Genomic DNA, 10,677 nt, shown 5'->3' on the forward strand with positions numbered 1-10,677 from the left:
CTTTAATAGCTTCATGTTTATAGTCAAGTCCAGAATATCTTAAAGAAAATTAATTACATCTATATGCTCTGCCAGAGGCATCATGTGTCTGCAGAGGCTGATTTTGCAGTGTTGGCAACACACAAACCCTACCAATAAAATTTACACTACTTGAATTTTGGTATAAAGCCCAATAAATATTTTTTTTAAGATTTTATTTATTCATTTGAGACACAGAGATACAGAAAGAAAGAGGGAGAGCACAAGCAGGGGGAGTGGCAGAGGGAGAAGCAGACTCCCCACTGAGCCAGGAGCCCAATGTGGGGCTTGATCCCAGGACCCTGGGATCATGACCCGAGCCGAAGGCAGACGCTCAACCATCTGAGCCACCCAAGCGCCCCAGCCCAATAAATATTTTAATACTTAATTCTACCACTTGTTATTTTCATGAAACTAATAACCATCTGTTCCCCATCTGTCAAAAAAGCATGAAAATAAGATAACTGCTATCAATATAATTCATGATTCAAAGGGGAGGTATTTATTATTTGAACATAAATCATAACTGCTTCCTCTTGCTGGACTAGCATCACCCAACACCCTCTTCTAAAGCAAATTGAGAAAAAACACTTCAGATTTCTTAGTATCAATAACAGTGCACAGGGCATTAAATTCAAAAAGTCAGTATACTAGAAAATAGGAACACTGGGCTCCCCAAATTAGTCCTTCCCAAAAAATATCAGTGCCTTTGAACAGGTCACTTTATCCTTTAGAAAAAGATTGGATTGCTTATGGACAGGTAATAGAAAGCAGTCTATAGTTACCCCAGTGAAATGTAAGTTAATCATTAGAAAGCATTAGGAAAATCTGTTCTATGTTTCCTGCTGTATATCAAGCAGGCATGTTGGTAAACTCGGAAGGAGTAAATCACCCATATAAACAGCTGCTGCTCCCTGAAATGTTCTTATACACTTGACAAGGCCACCCTAAACAAGAAGTTGATTGCCTCAATGCCACTTCTCCGCATTAAATATAATTCAGTGATTCCATCCTGTGAGGGTATAATACCTTTAAGATTTGGGCTTCCTACATGCAAAGGGTACAAACTCAAGCTCAGGACTTTCTAAGGTAACTATCCCCACAAAAGAAGACTTATTTTCTAGATACCTTTATGCAGAGTAAAGTTTTTCATAATTAAAAAAGAAAGTGTATGTGTGTCTGTGTGTTAATGTGTTTGTAGCAGTGACCATACAGGGAGAAGTGGGACATAGGTCTGGTCAGCAGAGCAGAAAGCCACTTTCTGTTGCCTGACCTGTTAGACTGCAAGGCTAAAGCTAAGCAGAGGTTAGAAGGTAGATTACCGTATGGATGGAGTTTGCCACTACTTGCTAGGGAGAGTTAGACACAAAAATGGCATGATGTAAAGAATATTACATTGAAAATTAAATATATTTCTCTTTTTAAGCATTCTTATCAAGGGCTAAGCTACTTCCTAGATGTATAAAGAAGCATGATTCATTTTTTATTCTCTATAAAGTTATCCATTTAGTGAGAAAAAGAAGCTTTCTGTTTATTTAAAAGTGCTGTTACGGCTTCCCCAAGAGGGCGGCTGCGAAGGATGTTTGTGGCTTAGGAGAAGTGGCCACAAGGAACAGGTGGCGGCTCCACCTCGGGATTCCTGAGGCCATGTTTGTGGAAGACGTAGATTCCTTCATGAAACAGCCTGGGAATGAGACTGCAGATACAGTACTAAAAAAGCTGGATGAACAGTACCAGAAGTATAAGTTTATGGAATTCAAACTTGCTCAAAAAAAAAAAAGGAGGCTAAAAGGTCAGATTCCTGAAATTAAGCAAACTTTAGAAATTCTAAAATACATGCAGAAGAAAAAAGAGTCCACCAGTTCACTGGAGACTAGATTCTTACTGGCAGATAACCTGTATTGCAAAGTCTTAGTTCCTCCTACTGATAAAGTGTGTCTGTCGTTGGGGGCTAATGTAATGCTTGAATATGATAATGATGAAGCACAGGCATTGTTGGAAAGGAATTGATCGACTGCCATGAAGAATCTTGATTCTCCTGAGGAAGATCTTGATTTTCTTCGAGATCAATTTACTACCACAGAAGTCAATATGGCCGGGGTTTATAATTGGGATGTAAAAAGATGATTCTACCAAGAACAAAGCATAATGCTGGCAATTAAAAATGTGGTTCGGTTTTCCAAATATGTTATTTTAAATACCCCAAAGTTTATCCCTAAAGGTTGACATGAGTTTGATTTTTTTTAACAGCAAGAACGATAATTAAAACTTAAAAAAAGATAAACATCATTTTATTACAAAAACAAAATTGGTTTCAAATATTTTATGAAATTAGCATTTTAATTTTTTATTTCTAACAAAGTAAATGCTACTTTCATCATTTTTTTGGTTCATCATTAAAAAAATAGTCTTAGCTGAAATGACTGAGGCATGCTATGGAAGCTGAATTCTGGATATTTTCTTTATTGGCTGTTACTCTCACTTGATGTGGTTACAAACCAGTGTAGAGGTAGGAAAAACAGTTCAAATATTTCCAAATTTGTTTTCTTTAGTACATATAGGGCTTTATGGCTCTCTGTTGCTGTTATTTGTCTTATATAAATGGATTTTCATGAATTACTGCTTAGCCAATAACTATTATAATATTCTGTACTTTTCAAGAAATGGTAATTTGCCTTCTTAAACAGTTAGAGGGCTATTGAGACAATGCTTTTTCTTATCCCATAGAAATACACAGTGTCTTTGCAATGCCAGCATACGGGAGATCTTGGCCAACATGAAATAACAAAATTCTTTAGCCACTCAAAACTCTTGGCTAAGGCAATTTTGTATTTCTTAACAGTGCTCCAAAGCAGCTGAACAAGAATATTAAGATAAATATAAATCTGTAGTATTTGAAAAGATCTGTGAGCTTTTCTAGTCATGATAAAACCTCATAGGAAGAGTAGAAAAATCCCTGTGGAAAGCCATTGGTCCAGTGGCTAACGCTAGGTGATACAGATTCTGATAAAAAAAAAATGTATTATTCCATCTCCATGTAGTACAACATATACTCGTACAATGTTTTGTACTTGTATTTCATGATATTAAAACATTAAAGCTAAAAAAATAAAAGTGTGCTGTTATATTAAAGATAGAGGTCAGAAAACACTGTATCTTGTGAGATCAGGAAGATTTTTCTAGGGTGATACCCTTCTGTGCTGAATCTTGAAGTGTGAGTAGGCATCAGCCAGGTGGACAAGGAGAGTTAGGACATTATGTCTCAATAACATCTTAGGAGATAAATCAGTAGGGAGTGATTTATGAGCATATGAGTGAAATATGAGGATCGATTGTTCAGTAGAGAATGCTCTTGGGATCCTAAGGGAGAGTGGTGTGGATAGTACGGTTAAGCAAAACATACCATACATTTGAGTTTGAAATTAATCTTTTTAATCTAATCTTTTATTAAAAGTGAGTTGTCATCTTGGTTTGGTGAGTATAGTTCATTAATATGACCATATTGTTTTTTTGATAATTTAGGGGGTAGTGCAGTTTATGGAATATTTTTTGTGCTGAATGAAGGTGCTTGAATTAGATGATCTAGAACTAGGAAGTTCTTCATCAGTTCTCCCCAGTGGGAAAGCAGAAATACAACAGGGAGTGCTACTGCCCAGAGTGATTCAATTTGAACAGAAGAAAGAGAAAGAAAGAAAAGAAAGAAAAGAAAGGAAGGAAGGGAGGGGGGGGAGAGGGGGAGAGAGGGGGAGAGAGAGAGAGAGAGAGAGAAAGAAAGAAAGAAAGAAAGAAAGAAAGAAAGAAAGAAAGAAAGAAAGAAAGAAAGAAAAAAGGAAGGAAAGGAAGGAAAAAGGAAGGAAAAGGAAGGACAGAAAGGAAAGAAGGAAAGGAAAGGAAAGGAAAGGAAAGAAAAGGAAAGGAAAGGAAAGGAAAGGAAAGGAAAGGAAAGGAAAGGAAAGGAAAGGAAAGGAAAGGAAAAAGAAAAAGAAAAGAAAGAAGGAAAACTTTGCTTCCTATCCTACAATAGTACCCCTGTCAGTTTGCCACATTTCACAATTAAGGACTGGCTTTGGGTTAAATGTTGTATTTTCAGATATGAAGCATGATGCAGATATTTATATAGAAGTTAACATATCAGCACATGTAACTCCTTAGCATGGTCTGGTAGTTCATTCTCAAATCAGGGAAAGCTTCTCTGACTCCAAATCCTGTGTAGAGAGAGCATATAACAATAAGAACTTTGAGCAATCAGGACCTTTTAATTTCTAATTTTCTCTGATAAGTTAATTTTATGACATATTTGGAAGATGAAAAGACATGGAAGGTTTTTCATATTCTTTCTTTGAAATAAAGGTCACCAAAAAGAATACCAGTGGGCATATTCATTTTTCAAGTTTTGAAATGATAACCTTCACAATTATGAATATGACCAACTGAATAATTTTTCATAAAAGCATTCATACTGAGAAATGTTCAGACAGGATTAGATACAGGCTTCTCTTGACAAGAATAATACATTTTCTAATATGGAGAGAGAGAGAGTGAAGAGAAGACGAAATCTAGCAAAGTAGTAGTTAGAGCAATGTAAATGTTAATGAGAAAAAAAATCTATGAATATATTAAGGAAGAAAAATAAAGAAATGGCATTGATTTTACAAATAAAGAAGTCAAGCTACTGCGATACTATTCATGCAAGTTAAACAGTTTTATTAATGAGAATTGGATTTTTTGTTCTTTTTAAATGGAAATCCTGGGAATTTAGCCTATTGCTAATTGTGTTTGTAATAACAAGTTAATATTCATTTAAAAACATTTTTAAACTAATGTCTGTCATTTTATGAAAATCATAGTCCTTTCATTAGTAATGTTAAGAGAATATAGAAACTAGGTATTGTACTCATCAATTCTGAAAAAGGTATGTATCTCATAATGCTTTTCCTCTTGACTGTACTAAAACTCTCAACAAAATGCTTTGAGAGCAAGCAAAAATAAAGATTGATTTTATCTGTGTGTGTGTGTTGGGGGTGTCCCTGTAGATATGTCACTGCAATATTTCATTGGAGAGAAATGGAGTTTTGAAAGGTAGAGATTAGGGTAGCAGGGAATTGTAAGTTGATAGAAGAGAATAAACAAAATCATGGGGGTTAAAAGGAAATGATATATTTAGGAAACATGTAGTCCACATGTGAATTCTAGGGCATGTAGAAGAATAAGGCAAACTATGTATCTATACATAGTTTAGGGAAAATATTTGGGAAATATTTCTGGGAAAATATTTGGAACAGTTTGAATGACATTTAAATGGTGTTTATGACTTCATTAGATAGACACTATTTTATATCACTTGTGCCTTAAAAATGGTAAGACTGAATTAGAAGCTGGAAGCTACTGGGGACATTAGTAGTTTTGGATTCTATTGTAATATTTCAGATGGAAAAATATAATTATAGACATCTTGGAGGAGGAAATAACAGGATACATACAGATAACTGTTCCTGATTGGGTAGGAAGATGAAGGGGTAGAAAGTCATTACTGTAACATCCAAGTTTCTGAATCCACTTGGCTGAGTATGATGGAAGAGAATACAAGAAGGTGAAGAGGAGAAGGTATTCTGCTTTAGTTATCAATGCTTCAGAAATCCCCCACTGGCAATCAATTTTACCAATGTCATTCAAAAGTCACTAGAGTAGAAATGGCTTTTCTCAAAAGAATATTCTCTTCAAGAGTCTGGGGGGGGTGGGAAATGAAATAAAAGTCAGTTACAAATTTCTTAAGTATATTTAAAAATCAGTTTCAATTCTTATGGTCATATAAATGACATCTTTATAAGCAATGTAAGCAACTGAAAAATCATAATGACCAAATAACTACCTTTAACAAGAGCTCTCAGGGAAACCTTTACACTGACTTGATCAGATAATTCTGCTTATCACTGAAGCATAAATATGTGATCACTTTTTTTCATGAGTGTATAAATATTTTTTAAAGATTTTATTCATTTATCTGAGAGAGAGAGAATGAGAGAGAGAGCACAAGATGGGGGAGGGTTAGAGGGAGAAGCAGACTCCCTGCCAAGCAGGGACCTCCAATGTGGAACTCGATCCCGGGACCCCAGGATCATGACCTGAGCCACACAGGTGCCCCCGTGAGTGTATAAATATTAAGTTGTTTTGTTTTTTTGTTTTCTATCTAACTTTTATTTCTGTCATTCATCCTTCAAACTAAGCCATAGTTGATTTTGTTGTAACTGGGAATATTGAAGGATACTTATATAGGAAATGTTATTTTGGTCCATTTCTGAAAAAGCATTAGTGTTTTATTTTAAAAGAAAGTCTCATGTTTTTGTTAGGTCTGCTTCTCCAAACCAGGCATAGAATGTATACATATGACCCCTATTTACAAAGAGAATGCATAGGCATAAATTTTGTGCATAAATAATTTAAAAGACATTTTAAAATTTATTTCCCTGTCCAGTTTATTCACTTTTACAAAATGAATGCATTTTGGAACATCAGAAATGTAGCATAATGTTGGAGACACCAGATCTTTACATCTATATAGGCAAAAATATATTTACAAACTGTTTTGTAGGAGAGAAAATCTATTTATGTTGTACCTGATTCTTGTAAGGCATGCCAGAAAAATTGGAGAGAAGTTTTGAGATGTTCCATAGCACAATCAAGCATCTTTTTTTTTATTTTGATTCCTCTGAGCATAAAACAAAATATTGAGCCTCACAGTATCTAGCACAGGGTGTTAGAATAAAAAACAGAGACCAGCCTTGAAAATTCTCTGAGCAGACAAAACCAGTTTAATCATTCAGAGCTTATTTTGGCTTACTTTGCAAATCTAACTTGATCTAGGCCATTTCTTGCTTCTGTCACTGGAAATCATAAAAAAATTTAAACTGATTTTCAAGGTTGATATGAGGTACCCACTGACCAATTCCTGTCATTTAAGAAAATTTTAATACTATAACGAATCCCTGTGAAGAATAAACAGTTACTGCTTTCTCACTATGTAAGCTGCTTTATAACAGTACACCTCTGAGCCCCATTCCATGTTTGGTTTGAGTATTCTCAGTTTGCAAACTGTCTTTTTGATGTGTGCACAATAAACTTTTTAATCACTACTTTGGTTACTCATTTTGTTTCTGTTATTTCTGAACTTTTGACAAGAGCTTGACAATAAATATGTATTGACAATAGGTTAATTTATTTTCACTTCCTTGCTATTGTGCTAGTAAGTTTTAGTTATCTTCCTATAAGTTTCATTATCCTTTACGTTTATTTAAACCATCATTTTTATGCAAGCATGGTAAATACTTTTAATAGTAATTTATTTACTTTTACACTTGAAACTCACTAGGATTTTCTGTTCTTAGAGCCCTAAGTATGAATAGACACAAATTTGGACTTATCTGTTTTCCTTCTTTGTTGGTTCCAAGTCAGTTAAAAGGGCTCAAATCTTCCTAGGGCCTCATGTAGCAATAATGCAGTTTTTACTTTAATCCAATTTCAATGACTTTTCCTGCAGTTGACAATAATATAGCCCTCATGATGACCAATTAGGTATTCCACATAAAAATCGCAGCTGCTTCAGTGGAGAAAATGATTACTGTAACATCTGGTAGTGTACTGATAAGGTTATCAAACGGGAAACTAAATCTTGAAAATCAGCTGCTCTTTATTCCAGCTTCTTTCAACTCCCAAAGAACTATTAATTCTAGGACATATACAGGATGAGTCAGCTCAAAGCAAAGAGAAAAAAAATCAAGCTGCACTACAGTAGTTCATTTTAAATATATCTACAAGTCAGGCAAGACATAATGCAAACATGAATTAAACCTCTCACACTTCCCAAAGAATATTGCATTAGTCAGAAATTTATAGAATGATATTGGACACTCTCCTTGGAATGCACTGTACAACAATATATATGAATTGATGTTTATTTAATGTGTGTTTGAAGAGTGGCAATAAAGATATAAAAAATAAATGAACATAATTAGGAACATAATTATTCCTAATCTCCAGTGGAGGGAAGAGATTGTATTTCAGAAAAAAAAGTAAGGTACTTAAAAAGAATAAAGTTAGATTCCCTACATTTTACTATGCAAGACAAAAATTGATATATTAAGGCGCTGAAGTGAAAATGTGAACAATTCTGTAAAACAATAGAAATATTATCCCAGAAAATATACAATAGTAAGTTTATGTTCGTGGGGAACAGAAAATATTCCTAAACAAAGCAAATGAAGCATGTAACCAAAAAAAAATTGGAAATCTTGATCATGTTAAACTGTTTAAACACAAAGTCAATAGATACTTGAAAAATCAAAAGAATGTGCAATATATTTATATTCCAAACTAATGATTAGTATCTTGATTTCGAGTTAAATTGCTAAAAGTCATATGAAATAACAATCCATAGTGAAAGGATATGGATAGGCAACCCACAAATGATAAAATACAGAGTCAATGAACATATGAAAAGAAATTCATCCAATCAAGAATATTCTAGTTGTCTAGATTTGTAGACAGTTTTTTTTTTTTAATTAGACTGGCAATTTTTTTTAAATAAAATTAAACTCAAGGGTTCATGGGACTGAGGTAAAATGGGTAATTTCAAATGGGCTAGTAGGTATGTATATATGTAAATAATTATGTATATGTGTATATATATAACTTACAGTTATATAGATTTTATGGTAAGATCTGACATTGCTGAGCTTTTTAAAAAAAGAATTTTATGTGTGGTATGACATTTATGTTTAAAAATACCCACAAATTGCTAAATATTTTCTACTGGAGTATATGTAAATGTGGAGAGGGAATAAAAATCTGGAATAATGATGACTGGTCTAACTACTAGACGGTGAGAGAAGGGAGTAGGAAGTAGGGAAAGCTAAGGGCTGGGTGTTGGTCAACAGGGTCATCTGCTTTAGCTGATTTAGTTTATATGAGAATGCAGCTGTTTGTGCAAGACATTTTTTTACCTAACATTTTAAAATACAATAATGAGAAATCTGAACAAAATATGAAACCACTAATACCTATGAAATTATAGATTAGAGGGGAAGAATATCAGCTGAGATAGAAAGGAAGGAAGGAGGGAAAGAAGGAAGAAAAAGGGAGGGAGACAAGAATGGAGGGAGAAAAGGGAGAAAAAGAAGGAGATATTGCCAGGCAGCAGAGATTTCCTAATTTTAATAGATGCGATGTAATTTGAGCTTCCTTGTAGCTATGGCAAAAATGTAAAATACATCAACTTATTTAACTGATCCAGAACACAAATTAATCACATTATTTTGGGAAATATTTTCCACTCCCAAACAAAATTTATGATATTGATCATGCTGTTTCTTAGCAAAGGAACATTAGCAAACACAGAGTGTCTTCGAATATAGTTTTAGAAGAAAAAGAAAAGAGTGTTTCTTATAATCTATCCTCTGTAAATTTAGATTATATTACAACAGAGCAGGCTTTTTAAAAATACAATTGTCACCCTGACACTTCAGTTACCCAGGGGAAAATATATGAAGAATCTAAGCCTGGCTAAATGACATATGTGACATCTATGGCAGACTGTTCTGGGAGATACTAGACTTTCTAGTTGAGTGTGGCTCAGCACTGACTTGGAGGAACTATGAGTTTGAGTTGCTAATTAAAAGCCTTACATAGTAGGTTTTGTTGGCTAAAATAAAAGCCTTTTGCTTTGGACACCATACACGTGAGAAGAAACTTGCCATGCTGTCACTAGACCTTGGGAATCTGGTAATAATAACTTCAACTGAGAAGGCAACATCACTGTAATGGAGGAGTCATTTTAAGTAAAATCCTCAGAATCATACACTTCATTTCCTCAAATGTTTGCCCACTTAAGTGAGACCACGTTTTCCGTATTAAACAACATAAAAGAAACAAGAGCTATCTAAACTAGTTAATAGTGAAATGTCATATGCTAAAAAACTGTCCCACAAAAGTATAATATCCTTCTTAAAGACTGATTGTAAGCATATTTTTATTTTTTAATTAGTATTGCCTTCACATGGATTTATAAGCCAGAGGCAATGAGAGAATATAACCACACATAGCTAAGTAAGTTAATGTAGTATTTCTCAACCCTGGATGATCATTAACATCAAGTGACAAGCTTTAAAAATAAAATTCTATTGTCGGGATTCCATCCATGAAGACTTGATCAGAATCTTGGCAGATGGGTCATGGAGTCAGTGCATTCAACACGCTCCCTAGGTGACTCCATTGCCCAGCCTGGTTGGCCACCACTGCAAGTTAACGTGTTCAGTGTGATACTCATGTTTGAATGTCAGTTGGTGTCCACTTAAGTGATGAAAATATTCCAAATGAAATATTTTAGTTTAAAATGAAAAAGAGGCTACGTATCTAGTTCTTTTGCCAATAATTAAATAATAGAAACAGGTTACAACAACCCTGTTATGGATATATTATTGCCCTTGGGAAATAGATTTAGAGTGGTTATATTACATGTCCAAGACCACGTATTAAAAAACTACAAACCTAAACAACCCTGCCTGTCATTGAGGCATTGAGGTCGACCCTACTATTTCTACAATATGCTATCTTTCATATTAATAATATTCTACTTTTTAAAGATTTTATTTATTTATTTGACAGAGA

General features: G+C 34.1%; 1 pseudogene; it reads left to right on the plus strand.

Annotated features, from left to right (window-relative positions):
- The first annotated feature begins 1,692 nt into the window (after positions 1-1,692).
- LOC114205703 (prefoldin subunit 3 pseudogene) lies at positions 1,693-2,167 on the plus strand (annotated as a pseudogene).
- Positions 2,168-10,677: the final 8,510 nt, after the last annotated feature.

This window comes from Eumetopias jubatus, unplaced genomic scaffold (genome assembly GCF_037043125.1).
Source record: "Eumetopias jubatus isolate StellerSeaLion01/CBP00866 unplaced genomic scaffold, mEumJub1_p1.0 scaffold_1, whole genome shotgun sequence".
Classification (NCBI taxonomy): Eukaryota; Metazoa; Chordata; class Mammalia; order Carnivora; family Otariidae; genus Eumetopias; species Eumetopias jubatus.